This window comes from Panthera onca, chromosome B3 (assembly GCF_046562875.1).
Source record: "Panthera onca isolate mPanOnc1 chromosome B3, mPanOnc1 haplotype 2, whole genome shotgun sequence".
NCBI classification, from domain to species: Eukaryota; Metazoa; Chordata; class Mammalia; order Carnivora; family Felidae; genus Panthera; species Panthera onca.
Window position 1 is genome coordinate 129,212,030 of NC_138344.1, and position 18,898 is coordinate 129,230,927.

General features: G+C 34.0%; 1 long non-coding RNA gene across 4 annotated transcripts in view; it reads left to right on the top strand.

Moving 5' to 3' along the window:
* LOC132670171 (uncharacterized) overlaps positions 1 to 18,898 on the top strand; it is a 451,329-nt gene that overhangs the window by 91,291 nt on the left and 341,140 nt on the right. Inside the window, exon 1 of one of the 4 annotated variants that reach the window (XR_013555997.2) lies at positions 17,411 to 17,517. The exons of the other annotated variants lie outside the window; for them this stretch is intronic. This is a non-coding gene — a long non-coding RNA (uncharacterized LOC132670171). Of the gene's footprint in view, positions 1 to 17,410; positions 17,518 to 18,898 lie in introns of those variants that run through there. 4 annotated transcript variants of the gene reach the window in all.

Below are 18,898 nucleotides of genomic sequence, written 5' to 3' on the forward strand. Positions count from 1 at the left end.
AATCTAGAACACGCTTAATGGAGAAAAAACTTGATCGTATCCCACTAAAGTCAGGAACAAGAAGTGGCCACACAGACCACTAGTATTAAACATTGATGGCATATGTATTAGACAGGGGAAAAAGTGCATAAAAATTGAGAAGAAAGAGGTAAAACTATCTGTTTGCAAACAATATAATTGAATGATAAGATAATTTGAGAAGCAGGATATAAGATTACTATATAGAAACAAATAGAACATATTTATTAAAAGCTAGTAGGAAGATATGATAAAGAAATCCATTTATAATAGCAATAAATAATTTTACAACAAAATATCTGGCAATAAACTTAATATGTAAGAATTGTCTTTTACAAATACTGTACTGAAGAGGAAATAAGAAAAAACATAAAAGAGGGGCGCCTGGGTGGCTCAGTCGGCTAAGCGTCTGACTTTGGCTCAGGTCATGAGTTCAAGCCCCACGACAGGCTCTGTACTGACAGTTCAGAGACTGGAACCTGCTTCAGATTCTGTGTCTCCCTCTGTCTCTCTGCTCCACCGCTCTCACTTTGTCCCTCTCTTTCAAAAATAAATAAATATTAAAAAAAAATAACTTGAGGGGCACCTTGGTGGTTCAGGCCACTGAGCATCCAACTCTTGATTTCGGCTCTGATCCTAATCCCTGGGTCATGGGATTGAGGCCCACGTTGGAATCTGGGCTGAGTGCAGAGCCTGCTTAAGATTCTCTCTCCCTCTCGTGCTCATGCTTACTCGTGCTCCCTCTCGCTCTCTCAGAAAAAAAGAAAAAGAAAAAAAGAACTTGAATAAATGGAAAGACATTCTTGTTTTAAAAGACTCAGAATCATAAAAATGTCAATGTACTTTGTAACTATAATGGGATCTAAGTAAAAACACTATCTCTGTTATTTGGAGAAACCAGTTCTGAAAGTGAAATAGAAAAATTACAAGACTGGAATTCTGGTTTCTGCTTCAGTATGTAAGCAACTTGGAACTTGTTATTGCTGTTCTTATAAAAAGGAGAAAAAAAAACCTGTCCAAAATGAAAATCGAAGGCTTGCTACTCAGGAATCTGAACAGCCTGGTGAATCCAGAGTGTCACGGCTGAGATCTGCATACCTGGAGCAGAAGCCTCCAGGGCGATAAATTGGTAGGAAAACTCAAAAAGTCATTTTGAGAAATTTCTAGAAGTTGAAAATGGACCAGTGTGAGAGTGAGAAATTTCTCATGGCTACTGTCTTAGGAGGACCCCTACACTTTCAAAACCTTTTCTTTCTGAAATCCAACCAGGTTCTCATGGGGACAATCTGAAAAACATCCTCTCAGCTGTTTCCCTGTTGCTCGTAGGGATGTGGGAAGAGGAAAACTTCCGGCATATCCAGAATCTTCTCCATAACAAAAGCATGAAACCCAGGAGAACATAATTCATCAGGGCTCTCTCCAAGAGCCATGGACAAAGGGCATTCCTGTCCTTCGTCCCGCTTAATCTCCCGTCTCCCAAAGGAGAAGAGGAGATGTTTTATAAGCAAAACACTTGTGGACGTAGTAGGTCAGAGACCCAGGTCTGTCAAGGTTGGGATTAAATCATAAGCTGCTAGATAGAATGCTTCCCCTCCATCATATCTTACCACTATGCCATCTAGTCTCCAGTATAGTAGTAGACTATACCTGACTGAGTGGCTTAAATAAAAGCAAAATGTTTTCTCAAAGTTCTGGAGGCTGGGTTTTCCAAGATGCAGTTGCTGGCCAATTTGGTTTTTGGTAACTCTTCCCGGCTTTAGATGGCTGCCTTCTTGCTGTGTACTCGCATGACAGAAAGAGTGTGAGCTCTCTCATGTCTTTTCTTTTAAAGACAGTGGTCTTATTAGACTAGGGCTCCATCCTTATGACCTCACTTCGCCTTAATTACTTCCTTACTCTAAACAAGGTCGCATTAGGTCAGTGAGCATATGAATCTAGGGGGACGCAATCCAGTCTACAGCAGTACAGAAGTTCAAAGGCAAGAGGGGAGACGACAGCAAAGGCGGTGGAGGAATCTAAATCCTCTGATATCTATAACTATCAGCAAATGTCAAACAAAGCCTGACTTCTGGCCACATTTACATAAATCCTCACACTACAAGATTATGTACCTCAACTTCTAGGACCTGATACAATATATTCAGCTAAGAACATTACAAGATAGGAAAAGTACAGAACAATATTCCTTATGAATATTGATTCAGAGTTCCTCAACAACATATTGGCAAATTAGATTCAACAACGTAGAACAAGAATTACAGACCATTGCCAACTATTGCACATATTCAAGACTGGTTCAACATTTAAAAATCAATTAATGTAATGCATCAAGAAAATTCATATGATTATATCAGAATTGCCAAAAAGCATTTGAAAAATCCAAATATTTTCATGATTAAAAACTCTCAGCAAATTAGGAATGAGGGGATTTTCCAGACCCTAATAATAAACATTTATTAAAATTAGTAGCCCACTTTGTATTTGTTTAATGGCACTTTTCCCTTAAGATTAAGAATAAGGATGTCCTTTCTCACCATTTCTATTTTACACTGTACTAGAAGTCTAGATAATGCAAAAAGACAGGGAAAAATTGCATGTTGAAAAGAAAAAACAATCTCTATTTTCTTCAAGATGAAATCATTATCTACGTAAAAAAGTTCAAAGAATCAATAAAAAATTCCTGGAACTAAATGACTGTAGAGAGATAGTACGCCAACAGTGAACAACTGGCATCTAAAGAATAAATAGCACCTAAAGAATTAAATATTTAGATATAAACCTAATACACACACACACACACACACACACACACACACACACACACATACACATATATGCTCTATAAATGGAAAACTACAAAACATTGATGAAAATTTTTTAAATGATTTAAATAAATAGAGACATAATCAGTGTTTACGGATTGTAATGTTCAATAATTGTTAAGATGTGGATTCTTCTCAACCCAACGTGATATACAGATTCCACAAAATCCCAATTAAAATCCAGCAAGCTATTTTGTGGGACAAACACGTTCTAAAGTGTATTTGGACATCAAAAATCAAGAATATCCTATCAACTACTGAAGAAAAAAACAAAGTTTAAGGACTTACACTAGCAGATTGCAAATATTTTTTTTTAAGTTTATTTATTTTTGAGACATACAGAGACAACATGAGCAAGGGAGGGGCAGAGAGTGAGGGAGAGAGAATTCCAAGCAGGCTCAGCACTGTCAGCACAGAGCCCCATGCAGGCTAGAACTCAAGAAACCATAAGATCATGACCTGAGCAGAAACCAAGAATTTGAGACTTAACCGACTGAGCCACCCAGACGCCCTGCATATTTCAAATCTTATTATAAAACCACTGTAATAAGATACAATAGTGCTGGTGAAAGAAAAGCTATATAGATCAACATGACAGAATGGACAGCCCAGAAATAGACGCAAAAAATAGTCAACTGATATTTAACAAAGGAGTAATGGCAATTCAATAGGAAAATGATATCAAATATGCTTAGAACAATTGAACATCCAAATGCAAAAATAAATAAATCTATAAAATTAATCATATACTATATATTAATCTGATATAAAGAATTAATATATAATTAATTATATTAATATATTATTATATAATTAATATATATTAATTATCATATAATTGATATATAATTAATCAATTATATTAATATATTATTAATTATATAATTAATATAATTAATTATACTAATTCTTTATATCTTTCATAATAATTAACTCACAATGGACCATTGACATAACTAAAATCAAACTGTAGAACTTCTAGAAAAAAAAATAATGAGGAGAAATTGTACATGACCTTTTCTTTGGTAATGGTATTTGGTATTAAATGCATCAATAGGACTATCCATGAAGGAAAAACAATGGTAAGTTGAACTTAATTAAAAGTTAAATATCTGCATTATAAGTCATTGGTAAGAGAATGAAAAGACATGCTGCAGGTTCTGAGGAAATATATAGCTCATAAGGAAATTGTACCTAAAATATATAAATAATCTTAAAATCTCAGCAATATGAAAATGAACCACCCAATTAAAAACTGGGCCTAAAATCTGAATGGATACTCTATCAAAGTAGATATGCTAATGGCAAATAAACTTATATAAATGCTCAATATCAATTGTTGTTTAGGATTTGCAAATTGAAACAAGATACAATGGCATACCTATTAAGGTAACTAAAATACTAAATAAATGAATAAATAAATAAATAAATAAAGGACAATATAAATTGTTGGAAATGAGATGAAATAACAAGAACTCTCATTCTATTTTGGTATGAAATCAAAATTGTACACCCATGTTGGAAGACAATCTAGCAATTTCTTATAAAACTAAATACAGTCTCACTATATGATTCAGCAGTTATGCTCATTTGATGTACCCAACTGATCTGAAAACATATCTCCACACAAAAATCTATACATGAATGTTTATAACAGCTTTATTTATTATGACCAAAAAATTGGAAGGAACCACAATGTCTTTCAATAGGTGAATGGATAAACTAACTGTGAAACATCCATATAATAGAATATTATTCAGCAATAAAAATAAATGGGCTATCAAGCCATAAAAGGATATAGATGGATTTTAAATGCATATTACTAAGTGAAAGAAGTCAGTCTGAGAAAGGTATATACTCTATGATCCCAATTATATGATCTCCTGGAAAAAGCAATAATGTATAGGGTTTCATGGGTTGGAAGGGAAGTTTGAATAAGTGAAGTAGGGGAATATTTGAGGAGTGAAACTATTCTGTGTGATACTATATGGTGAATACAAAATATTAAGAATTTGTCAAAATCCAGGAAACTTTATGGAACAGTGTACATGTTAAGGTGTACAAATTAAAACAAATGTATTTAAAAATTAGAGGGATTTTATTGATTGAACACAGAATGCAACAAAAGATTCTAAATGTACTGCAAATGAGTGAAAGGACTTCACTGAAAAGGATGAGGGAATAACATGCTAAATTGGAAAGTGGAATCTGTAAGTCTCATGGCAAAAGGGACTGGGAATAGCAGCAAAGTCTAGTCGATACGACACATTTGTTTTATACAAGAGAGCGTGACTCCCCACTCCTTAAATTTGGGCTTCCCATGGTGTTTTCTTCCAAAAATTATAGTATAAAGTGAATAACTTTACATGAGAGAAACCTAAAAAATACTACATGAAGCCAGGTGATCAAGGTTAACATCAACAGTGGTTAATTATGCTAATAGTATGTACTTGATATAATATGATGAAGAACATTCTACTTTATCTCTTTGTTCTCCCTCCACAAAACTTATTACCCCAGTCTAATAATCAGACAAACATTAGACTAATCCTGACTGAGGGACATAGATACTAAAATAGCCTCAAAACAGTCAAGGCCATCAAAAACAAGAAAAGTATAAAAACCACTCATCACCACCAAGAGGAAATTAGGGAGACATGACTAATAATTATAATATGATATCCTAAATGGGGTCCTGGAAAAGAAAAATAGGGGAAACTGAGGAAATCTAAATAAAGTATAGACTTTAGTAATAATAATAGTGGATCAGTATAAGTTCATTAATTGTGAGAAATGTTTCACAGTAATGTGAGGATGTGAATAACAGTAGAAATTGGTTATAGGTCATATGGGAACTTTCTTTACCTACTTTCCAATGATTTCATAAATCTCAAGCTCCATTAAGATTAAAAAAAAAGATTATCAAATTAAAAAATAAATAACTGAATTTCCAGGCAATTTGATGATTCCCTGTGCCCAATATGATATTAAAATATATGAAAAAATTTTGATTATTAAAATAATTTTTCTTTTCTGTGTTAGTAGAACAATTAAACAAAGCAAGAAAGCCTAAAATTGATAATATCAAACAATATAGAATATTAAAAAGGAGAACTCAGAAATCATTGATGAAAGGCAGAACTCAGTAACATTTAAAGGTGCCTGGCAGCCATGTGGGAAAAAAAAAAAAAAGGAAGTTAGATTTGTGTTGTACAATGTGCAGTGTAAGTTCCCAAGTGGATCAAATATTTAAACATATAAATGAAATCATACAAATATCAGGAAAAACATGCAAATTAATTTATAATTCATATATATATAGTCTTTCTAGTTCTCAAAACTTGGTCATAAAAGGGACGCCTGGGTGGCTCAGTTGGTTAAGCGTCCGACTTCAGCTCATGTCGTGATCTCCTGGTCCATGGGTTTGAGCCAGTGTCAGCTCAGTGCTGACAGCTCAGAGCCTGAAGCCTGCTTTGGATTCTGTGTCTCCCTCTCTCTCTGCCCCTCCCCCACTCCTCTCTTAAAAGTAAATAAACATTTAGAGAAATTAAAAAGAAAACTTGATCATGAAAGATAGTTAATAATTTTTTTCTACATAAAGTAAAAAATCTAATACTTGGTAAATAAAGCTAATGTATACATAATCAAAAAAATGAGAAGGGGTAATAATATTTGCAATTTGTTAAAAACTCCCTCATACATAAGAAATATTTAGAAATTGTTCAGAAAAATACTATGTACTAAATAGAAAAAATGGGAAAAAGTATAGCGTTCACAGAATAGTGAACTCAAAAGACTTTTAACCATATTTAAATATCATCAGGTTCTTTCATTATAAAAAGAGCACTAAGAACATTTTTGACATCAGACTGGCAAAGTCCAAGAATTAAAAATCAATTTTGTTAGTGAAATTATGAGGAAATAAGCATCCTTTTGTATTACTGTGGGGAAGATTAATGTATACAGTCCCCATGCAGTGCAACTTACCAGTATCATATTTACAAATGCATATACTCTATTGACCAAGCTAACCACTTATGGGAATTTGTGATACAGATTTATTCACCCAGATAGGAATGTAAATGTTTTTACAGGGGAATTATCATAACCTTGTTTGTAAGAGCAAAAAATTTTTGAAAAAAATATCCCTTAATAGCAATTCAGTTAAATAAATCTATGTAATGGAATATTAGGCTGTTATAAAGAACGAGAAGTTATATCTATAATAATATGAAATAAGTACAATTATCTTGATTGATAAGTGAGAAAGTACAAAATAAGAATTTCGCCATGTTGAGGAGTTTATAGTCAAATATCCTTATATAGGCTTAAATAAACTGTAAGATGTAAATAAGAAATGAGTATTCACCTAAGGGAAGAATTGATGGGAATAAATAGGAACTGAAATGTAAATGTGCATGCCTATGTGTGTGTGTGTGTGTGTGTGTGTGTGTGTGTGTGTGTGTGTATATACACACACACACATTTAAATATATAGATAAATTTTTTAAAATGTAAATGTGTATCTGTTTTTAAAGTTATTTGACATATTTTGGTATTTTTACCAATTATATCAAAAAGACTGAAATAGTTGTGTATTTAAGCACAATCTACGTCTTGTCAATATCAAAAGAAAACATGAGTTAATATTTAAATCACAAATATTAACAGTGTAATAAAGCAAAACCATTTATAAAATTTCCCAGGGGATTTCACCTTAGAACTACAGTTAAGGTCAAGTTGTTTTTTTGATGGAAAACATATCACAAGATAGCCTTTCTGATCTCCCCCTAAATACATAAAAGTCTTACATTTTCATTTGCAATGTTATTTTTTATTAATTTAGGATGAATCTTTACTCTTTCTGCTCCAATGAAAATATTTGCTAGTACTAAATGAATGATGCTTTATGACTGAAGAAAATTTCCACAGGATACAAACTGAGTTTAGTGACCTTTCATAAAACATATATATATATATATATATATATATATATATATATATATATGTGTGTGTGTGTATATATATATATATGTGTGTGTGTATATATATATATATATATATATATACATAGGATTTAAATCAAATTTCTAAATTTAAGTTTTTACTTAAAACTTGTCAAATGTCTTAATTATATGACTTCAGCAAGTCACTTTGATTTCAACTTTTCTCAATAGGTTGTGGCAAAGATCAGATGACATTATGTGCGGACAAGCACTTTGTAAATTTTAAGGCACCAGATAACTGTAAATTATTATTCTGACAGTCATTTGCTAGATTGTATGCTAGGATTCTCAAAACAATGAATGGTCATTCTTTTAAAAAGTCACCTTTTGTTTATTAGGACAGGAATTAATAACAACTTTAGCCTTGATGTTAGTTGTTATCCCTAGATGCCACTGACACATCTGAGAAATAGTCACATAAAAAAATGACAAAATGTGTGGGAGGAATAATAAGCATTGAGGGCAGGACCATGGAAAAAGGCAATAAAAACTAAAAATGAAGAGAGAAGGGAAAAAGGCGTATGGTGACAAGAATCTATACTTTCAGTGCTTCAGAGTTGCCCCAATAGATTTCCAAGTGAGGATGTTATTTTTTAAAGTCATTTAAATATTTGTTTATTGTAGTTATATAGATCTTCATAGTAACTTTCCAAAGTTTGGAAGAAAAATGCGAAAATTAATGAACTTTAAAGCTTCTTCCGAGATACATGCAATGCTATTAGTAATAACAGCAATAGTTTGCTGGTTGTATCCTAATGAGTTGATTTAGCTGCTTTTTCTGGTAACGCTATCTTCCAAGATTACAAAATGATGGTTCAAGCTCGCGTGATATTTGTACCTTACTATTTAATGGTTTCTTTTGTGAGTAATATATTGATCTGACTCTATGGTTGCTGGTGTATCATTTCTACTTTCTTACTTCTTTATGTGCTAGATAGATGTTTTTTCTAAATTTAAGATTCAGTTTCTTTGAATTTGTCCCAGTCTCTGAATTGTGGGGTGTCTTCTTAGGGATTAGTTATTTCAGAACATGAATAAAGGCATTGTAACTGTAGGAGTTTTTCTCAGGGTAGATAAGACCTTTATAGGTTTGGGAATTACAATGATAAATTCTTAGTATACATGATGTTATCACACCCAGAAGAAAGAGAACAAGAGTTGATAAATCATTACTTCCCTCAGCTGATTCACAACATTTTCACTAGTTTGGATTTATTCCAAATTGATCTTTGCATACTTTTCATCAACTCAAGTAGATAAGTTCATGGTAAACAGAGAGAAGCAAGAGATCCTGAAGATGAAAGGGTTTCTGCATGTCTGGCCTAACCTTGGGCAATGTCACTCTTAACAACAACAGATGGTGTTACTCCCTCTGAAGTCCTCTTTGTTGATGTTATAAATGACTAAAAATTGGGATTTTTAGCGAAAGTGCTGACAAAGACTATACTAGATCATCTCACAAGATGGCATTAACTTGCATTACTGGCAACTGTAAAGGCAGGGTATTCTCGCTGTCTCCTAATTACATGGCATTTCCTATAATCCTGTATCCCAGAACATTTCAAACACACGTGGGAAAAAAACATAGAAGTTAGCATATAGTAAATGGTAAGAGCTTACCATATCAGCAAGATGTAGAGCCACTGTTTTCTTTCTTTCCTGTATACAATAAAACATGCAATCTTCTTTATATTTCAAAAACACAAAAATCAAGAAGGAAAAATTTTAAACTAAGGAGTCAGAAAGAAAAGTCAACTGGCCCAGAAAAACTCTCTAGAAGCTTGGGCAGGCAGTTTTCAGCTGGGAGTTAATTAGCATCGAAAGAGGACAGCTGGGAACTGAGTGAGCAGAGCCTGGATAAGCCTCTTTCTCAGGCAGTGGTCGTGTTTAGGAAGGTTCTTCAGTGATTGGGGCCCATTGACAGTTGTCAGATGTCAGTCATAGTGGATGCCTTACTGATACTTATCAGTACTCAGAGAGAGTTTATGGGCTATAATGATATAAATATGGTTTATACACACACACACACACACACACACACACACACATATATATGTATATGTGTGTATATATATATATAACTCTAATTTCCATATCCCTAGGTAAATATTTTTTTTCAACTCTATATCCCTGTTTATACTACATGGGTCATTCTAGTACTGATAGTACTGATTGTCAGTCTTTCCCATGATAAATCTAGCACTTGAGTTTGGCAAACTCTTCAATATGAGTTATCTGATCCACTGAGGATTTAATGATTAACTACTTCCTTTAAAATCCCCATGAATTTGATTCAGAAACTGATATGTGTGTGTATATATATATATATATATATATATATATATATATATATTCCTATATATAACATATATATATATATTCCTATATATAACATATATATATATATATACATATATATATGCCGCATTATGTGAGAGACATCATGCTTAAAGCTTTGTAAAATTTTATTCATTTACATAATAGTTCTGAATTTAAGTGTTTGCATTAGTATTTTATGCGTACAGGAAACAAGGTTCAGAGAAGAAAAATAACTTATCCAAGTCACATAACATGTAAGTAATAAAGTGAATTTGAATCCACCTTATTGTTAACTTTCCATCTGAGCAAGCAAATAATTTGTCCAAGGTTAAGCAGTAAGCATTAAAATGAAGTTTCAAATACAGGATTTCAGATTCTGTATCACTTGCATTTTCCATAGCACTGCACTTTAGACTTTTTCCAGAAGTTCCTCAGCATTTTTTATGAGGAGAAACTATTTTTCAATTTCTAAAGCCTTGAAGTTCTGAGTGAGGTATACTTCTTGCCAATATGGATATTTGTGATGAGTCTCAGAAATGGGAATTTGGCAACATTAATCAGCTTGAAGGTCTACCCAATATAACATTTGGATCTCCTTTTAAGATTTCTATTGTTTGGTTAAGAATTTTTGTTATATGTATTCTCATGTACATTAAAATGACTTACATATATATATACATATATATGTCATCTCTCTATCTTTTTACCTCTAATCAATTTAAATCTATTGGGTTGACATAGGATAAAAATGTAATTGCAATCACATTTCTTCTATTCTTATTAAAGTAAATGTTACAAAGAAGTATTTATATATTATCTGCTATAGCACATGGTTCTTTTCCCCAAAACTAAAGCTCAAATTGGTCATATAAAATATTTTGTAGCTCGTCTGTAAAAGTGAGATGCAGATTGAAATTTCTAAGCTTGAAAGCCAAGCTGTATTTTGCTGGGGGAAAAAAAAGTTTTAAGAAAGATTGGAGGATATCAGAAGATCTCAACCATAGGAGATAAGCAGCAGTTATGATTTGTAAAGGAAAGTAAAAATAATCAAAATCATAGTGACAGTAGAATGGACAAAGTGTTATCAAGAGATGGAATTTAAGTGTTATCATGAAAATTCCATGAAGATACTGCTCCAGTGTGCAGCTACGACAAAGGATCAAGTAAAGGAAGCTTAAGATATGGGGGAAGAAATACCTACCTACAACAGCATATAGATTTGGAATTCAGAAAGAATACAGTTGAAAAAAAGACCTGCATGGTGATTCAAAAATCACTTACATAAGCACAAAATGGTTGTAATAGACATAAAAATAAGTTCACATAAGAATTTTGAGAAAAGCACCAATGAATAATGACCTCAATCAGAGCTTACACATCTGACATCACCAGAAGTCAAACGAACATTGGACGTTTAGGTTGTATGAGTCAAGAAATCATTTCTGTGGCTGGCAACTTAAGGAGTCATGCCTAAGACGGTAGTTCAGAAAATAAAAGAAAACAATCCTTATACTTAAAACCTGTTTGAACCACGAATCTAAATAGAAGACATAAAAACTTACATTCGTGTATTTGCAGTAATGATGGAAAAGAAAAGATGGTAACTTGGAGTTCACAAGAGGGGAATCCAAGATCTTTTCTAATTTAAGTGATTTTATAATGTGATTACATCTGGAATATAAAGCGCAAGATTATTTGGCATGAGGAAGGATTAGTAGCCCAAGAAGAAGACACTGTATCCTTATGTAAAGCCCGGAAGAGTCCCAATATAGAATTCAGTGCATAGTTTATATCAATGCCTGAAGAAAATGCAAGATAATTATTAATGCCGATAATCAAATAAAATGTAAAGAGAAAAACTGTAAGAAAACATATGAACTAGGTAGTGATGAAGCCATTTCCAGTGATCTTTCCCATGATAATATCTCCCTCCTCTGAATTCCTATACCAGTTATCATCTCTATCAGTGTTTACTGTTACTGATCACGGCACAGTGCTGTCTCTCATAGTATGCCATACTTTCATTCTTTCTTATTAGATTGCAATCTTTATAAGAGTAGTATAAAAAAGGAAACTTTTGGAGGTGACAAAAACTCATTATTTTGATATCAGTGATGGTTTCATGGCTGTATGCGTATGTCAAATTAATCGAATGGTATAGTTTCAGTATGTGCAGTTTGTTGAACTTCAGTTATTCATGAAAATATTTTTTAAATGTAGACTTGACCTTAATACCAGGATAAGAACGAGGGGAGAGGGAAATAATGGAGACTGGAACTGAGCTAGAGAAAAATTACACCTTTAGAGGTCACTTTTTTGAAAAAGGATGATCAATAAATAGTCCCCAACACAAAGTACAATATATTGTGGGTTCCAGAATGAACATGAGGTTCATGGTGACAGAAGTCTATAGGCAGTAGTGATTTTTGTGGTCTGGTAAATCGAAGCTTCCTGTTTCAGAAATCTCTCCCGGAGTTGATTCATGGACTGGTGTATGGTAAAGATAAGGGGTCTTGTCTCAATCCTTCAAGCTTTCTGATATATACAGGGAAAGCAGAAGAAAATGGTAAAACAAAGAAGATTGAAAAGAAGTAGCTCATGAAGTAAGAGAAAAACCAGAGTGTAGAGTTTGGGAAATCATGTGGAAAATTAGCGTGTATTTTATGAAGCAGAAAGTGGATACTGACACTGGTGACAGATAGACTAAAACCAAGGCAGGGTTGGAACTCATCCCTGCCGTACTAAATATAACGTAAGATTGATTCTAAATCCTACCTGCTGGTGAGGATAAGATTTGATAATCCACTGCCAGTCTTTATTGTGGTTGGCTCAATAATTGGATGGAGCTTGCACCAAAAACCTTTGGAGCAAGGAAGGAGTGGGGCAGGGAAAGGCTAGGAAGCAGAACCATTTCTTCTATGCCCTGAAACTCCTGATGTAATGTTACTGGCACGGCAGTCACCTGATACATATTTGTTGATTGATTACTGCATCAATAGAATCAAGGAATTTGCATATGATAATAGGGCTGAATATTTCATATGACTCATCTGGAAAAATGAAGGGTAAACTGTGTGATTAAAGTCTATGAAATTTTGAAGGATCCGAATTGAGTGAATGCAAATGTCCTCATTAAATGCTTGATTATTAGTATGTTGAGGAACTCTTTAAACTTGAAAGACCATTGTGAATAAATGAAGGTAATAAGACTAATGATAAAAAGGTTAATACACTTTTGGATGGAAGGTGGCAGGGTAGGCTGGACACATAGGTAGGCTTGAGGAGAGTTGAGATACGTTGATGAATGATAAATCCAGAGTGGAATTGAAGACGATCTAATTCCATACACATTTGGACACAGTCCTATAGCCATTTGAATCCGACATTATGAAACAAAAAACATCCTCCTATACATTCCTCCTCACTTCCTCTCTTAAGAACCTAATGATGTTCTGAATTGACACAGGTGCTGTCAGTTCTCACCTATTTTCAGTCAAGTACAACTATTTAGATGGAGAGCACAACTATTCAAGGACCTTGTAACAAAGAACGCTTCTCCTCTGTTTGGGAAGATTGAGGTTAGAATCAAGGGCCCGGCTTTGGAGTGTACTTAGCCCCAGATCAACTGAACCGAACTGCAGATGAATAAGGAGACATTACAGCCAAATAGCTTTTACCCACAGATGGAAGAATATAGATTTTCCTCCTGGTTGAATGATTTGAATTCCATTGGTAAAAGCATCTCTGATGAAGAGAGGAGGGAGATTATTTCTACTTCTGATCTAAATCTGTGTCCAACTTCTACCACCAAAATGCATCTCCTCCCAGTAAAATTCAGCTCATTTTGAAATAGTTTTGCATTAAAAATACCTAACCACTTGTTGAACATAATATTTTACTGAGCTGACCATTTTCTTTGAACAGAATGATTCAACTATATGTTAAATAGTTACCAAGATATAGCATAAAATAGTATTTCATATGTTTTTTAGTGTTTTGTTAAAAATAAGTTCTATATCTTTACTTTGTAAATTGCTAAAGAACAGGAGAATTCAGTTTCCAAATATCTTCAGTAGGGGTTTATATATACATTTTATTTAGATAATTTAACACACAACTGTTTTGTGATATTTAATAGCTGCATAGATATAAGCCACGTCTATGTTAACAACCACTCTTGCTAAAAAGCATTTTGTGCCAAAATTGTTTCGTTCAAACCCACTTTTAGAGCCCAGGTACGTTTATAAAAAATACGATTAAAATACAAAAAACTTCAGTTGGCTTTACAATTCTTAAAAAAAAAAGTTAGGACTATAATTCTGAGCCAATAAGTGTGAATAATTTCTATTCTCTAGAGTTATCCACAGTAATAGATTCAGTCAAAGACGGTTAATTGCTAGTATTTTATTTGACCTGACAGTGTAGCCAATGTTTTTGCTATCCAGTGTCAATGTGCCAGCACCCCCTGGTGGGCATTGTTAAAAATAAAATTTAGTTCCACTGATGAGAAAGGTTAAAGGTGTTCCCTGGTATTAGGTTTGTTGTATTGCGATGCATTTGCACAACCTGGATAGCTTTGCATGTCTGAGTGAATATTGTCAAAAGACTATTATGTGACTACAGAAACCTGAGTTAGGTTGCCACCAGCTATCATTGCCCTGAAATATCTTTGTATTTAAAAAGTTTATAAGTGCATTTTTGTATTTAAGTGTGTGTGTGTGTGTGTGTGTGTGTGTGTGTGTGTATAAAGGAATGTCAGCTATTCATTATTTGTGTTTGTTCGACTAACACTTCTTACTTAGAAATGTGCTGTGTATACCCGCAGTTACAACCAGGGCTTTGACTCTTTCCTGGGGTTATTGTGGTAGAGAAAAAAAAAAACGTGATTTCTGCATGAGATTGATTTTATTTGACCTCTAATTCTCTCAATGATTAGCATTGTGATTTAGAGAAAATTACTTACCATTTTTACTTATTTTTCTTTTATTTTAAAGAAAGAGAGTGCAAGCAGACTGGAGGGACAGAGGGAGAGGGAAAGAATCCTAAGCAGGCTCCACGCTCAGTACAGAACCCGATGTGGGGCTTGACCCCACGACCCTGGGATCATAACCTGAGCCAAATCAAGAGTTGGAAGCTCAACCGACTGAGCCACCCAGGCACCCCACTAACTCTTTTGAACCTAATTTTCTTCATCTATAAAACAAGGGTAAAAATACACATCGACTGCTGCAAAGTAGAAATGGTCAAGCCTCTCCTGAATATTTTAGGCAGCTTTTTCCTGGAGTTTTGTGGCATCTGTACTTAACAATACACATCTTTTAAATGCATAAACACGTACGTGTTTTTATTACTAAACATCAACAATGATGTAAAAAAACTAAGGAATTCTAAGCATCAAAATGCATTATAAATGATGCTTTATGCTAAAATAAATAGAAAGTAAACAGCTGGATATTTATCTTGATAGAAATATATATTTTTTCGGTGTTATCCAAAGGTAACTGATATAAGTTAATTATTGAGGATTTTACAATAAATGTGTATCGATTGATAGAATGTTCAGGAGCTCTAAAAATAGCCAAATCAAGAGCTAGAGCTTATTTGTGAAATGACATTAAGCTTGGCAGGGCTTATATAAATGCTTTTCTGTGAAATTATTTATAGATGTGAAAGAAAATCCCTTTAAAATTCATTCCCGAAATATTAGACTATCTCTATATGTGTAACTAGTTCTGCAAATCCTGTCTGAATTAACAGATGGTTTAAAACGTTACAGTAAAATGTAAAGTAAAATTATACAGAAGCATTTAAGAATACTGGGCAAGTTTCCTGATAGCAAGGTTTTGAGAAGGATTGTTGAATGCCCCAGAAAGTTAGAACAGAAAGATTGTGAGGCACAAAATATGCAAAGAATGCCAAACACAAAAAGTACACATGGAAAGCAAGCTCCATTTTTTTGCAGTTATGCTCTGTGCTAGCTGGAAGCTATCTGGAACCGTGTTTTGGTGAATGCACTTTAGAATTTCTTGGTTTCATGCTTTTGAAACAATCTGGTTTCTGGTTCGTTGAACAAAGTAGATCTTCTCTGACCACAATGGTCTGTGGTAAAGGTTTTCTCTAGTGGATTCCAATGCTCATTCCCATTGGCTATGTTCTTAATTTACTGTATGCGACATGGTGTATTTACATAGAAACTTCCTCTGGGCATAGACATTTTTTTTCCTTTTAATGTCACATGTTATAGATAAGCAGGTCAGGTTTTCCAATAAATTTGCAATTGTTCTAAGGTAGAGTTTCCCAAATATGTATGGCCATAAAACCACTTGGAATGGTGTGAATAAATAGAGATTTTTTTAATTTACCCCAGAAAACTGAGTCATAATTTTCCTTTGAAAGTGCTTGGAAATCTATATTTACAGGAAACAACCAAACTTATTCTTATATTACTTAAACATTAGGTCTCTTCTGGGGCAGCTGGGTGGCTCAGTTGGTTGAGTGTCTGACTTTGGCTTAGGTCATGATCTCGTGGTCTGTGGGTTGGAGCCCTGCATTAGGCTCTGTGCTGACAGGTCAGAGCCTGGGGCTTGCTTCAGATTCTTTCTCCCTCTCTCTCTGCCCCTCCCCCACTAGTGCTCTGTCCCTCTGTCTCTCAAAAATGAATACACGTTAAAAAATTAAAACAAAAAAAAAAACATTAGGTCTCTTCAATTCATTTGATTCAGAACAAATTTACATAAAGGGAATGTAAGCAAAGGGAACATATAAAGCAACGTAAACATATAAAAAGATACTAGAAGTTATTTAATAAACAAATAGTGAAATTATACTGATCATCTCTTTCCTATAACTTTAAATATCATTGTTCATTCTTTAGAGTAATGAAATGGACTTTTTTTTGCCCCCCAAAAGTAGGTTTTTTGTAGGAAATGACAAACATAATAATTCACCTTTCTTTCTTTTATCTTATTTTATTTTTGGCTGGGAGAAAATTTTCTACTAGAGTGAGAAATCACTAAGATGTTTGCAGTTTTGAATTTGTTAAATTTAGGTAAATGGGTATCCTGAGTCCATAAAAATAGATAGATGATAGATAGATAGATAGATAGATAGATAGATAGATAAATTAGATAGATAGATAGAGAAAAGGTCTGTTAGCAAATGTATGAGTTTACAATTGCTATGTCACAAATTACCTTGAATTTAGTGCCTTAAAATGAAAAAAAAAAACATTATCTTACCGATTTGTTGGGTCAGAATTCCGTCAGATTTTAACTGGGTCCTCTACTGAGCGTCTTATAGACTTGAAGTCAAGGTGTCAGCCAACTGAGCACCCATGTGGAGTCCTGACTAAGGTAAGATGTATTTCTAAGCTCCCTCTGGTTTTTGACAGGATTTGCTTCCCTATGGTAATAGATGATGGTCCCTACTATCTTGCTGGCTAACAACCAGGGACCACTCCATTGGCTCCTCCACGCCACTCCCAGGTCCCAGTCATATGGCCTTCTCCATCTGATATCAGCAACAGAGAATTTCTTTTATGTCGTTACTTCTTACTTTTCAAATCTCTCAGGTTCCTTTTTACTACCAGCTGGAGAAATCTCTGCTCTTACAGGGCTTGTGTGATTACATCCATCTCTCTCAAATAATCTCCATATTTAAAGTCAGTTTATTCGAGACTTGAATTATATCTGCAAAATTCCATCACGGAAATTATGCAGAAGAGGATTTGAGAATGGACATCTTGGGATACCATTTGACAGTTCTGTGTAACAGCAGCTAACACCCGAAGCACTTTTTTTTTCACATGCAAGTAATCTGAACATATGTCACAATGTCTAGCCCTAGAGTTTTACTGGACTTTCACAGTTTGTAGTAGAGTCAAAATAAAAAAAAACAATAGTTCTCAAGAACACTCAAGGATCTCAGTGCCATGTTGGATGAAGAGCCACTTCTACCCAGAGTTTTGGAAACTTTTCTGGTCAAGGATCCCTTTGAGGATCTAATAGATTGGAATTGATTCCCTACCTCTCCAAATGTGTACGTACTTTTCAGGGCTTTTAGGATCCCAAATTAATTATTTCTGTTCTATGTAAAAGGGAAGAAAAAGTGAAATTAATCAATATATGTAAGCATCTGAGAAAGTACTATCAAAGAGGAAGTGGGAGAATAACTTAATTGGAGAAGTTTAGAAAAATAGAGGAGGAATTAGATGAAAATAATAAAAATGGAGAAAAAAATATAAATGGTAGAGTAGGTCTTTATGTGGTCGGAGGCACCAATTCATGATCCGGTACCAGAAATTACATGTTCCTACTTCAGTACATGATGGCTTTAAAGTTGAGTTATTGGTGGGGCGCCTGGGTGGCGCAGTCGGTTAAGCGTCCGACTTCAGCCAGGTCACGATCTCACGGTCCGTGAGTTCGAGCCCCGCGTCAGGCTCTGGGCTGATGGCTCGGAGCCTGGAGCCTGTTTCCGATTCTGTGTCTCCCTCTCTCTCTGCCCCTCCCGCATTCATGCTCTGTCTCTCTCTGTCCCAAAAATAAAAAAAAAAAAAAAAAAAAAAAAAAAAAAAAAAAAATAAAGTTGAGTTATTGGAAAATGTGCAGCAGTTTGAAAGCTTTTATTGACAATTTAAGCCAGCGACTTTCTGTGTTTCACTTTCCATATATAAAACATGAGATCTACTTTCTGAAACTTCTGTGATAATTGGATGATTAAATGCCTAGCATGTTG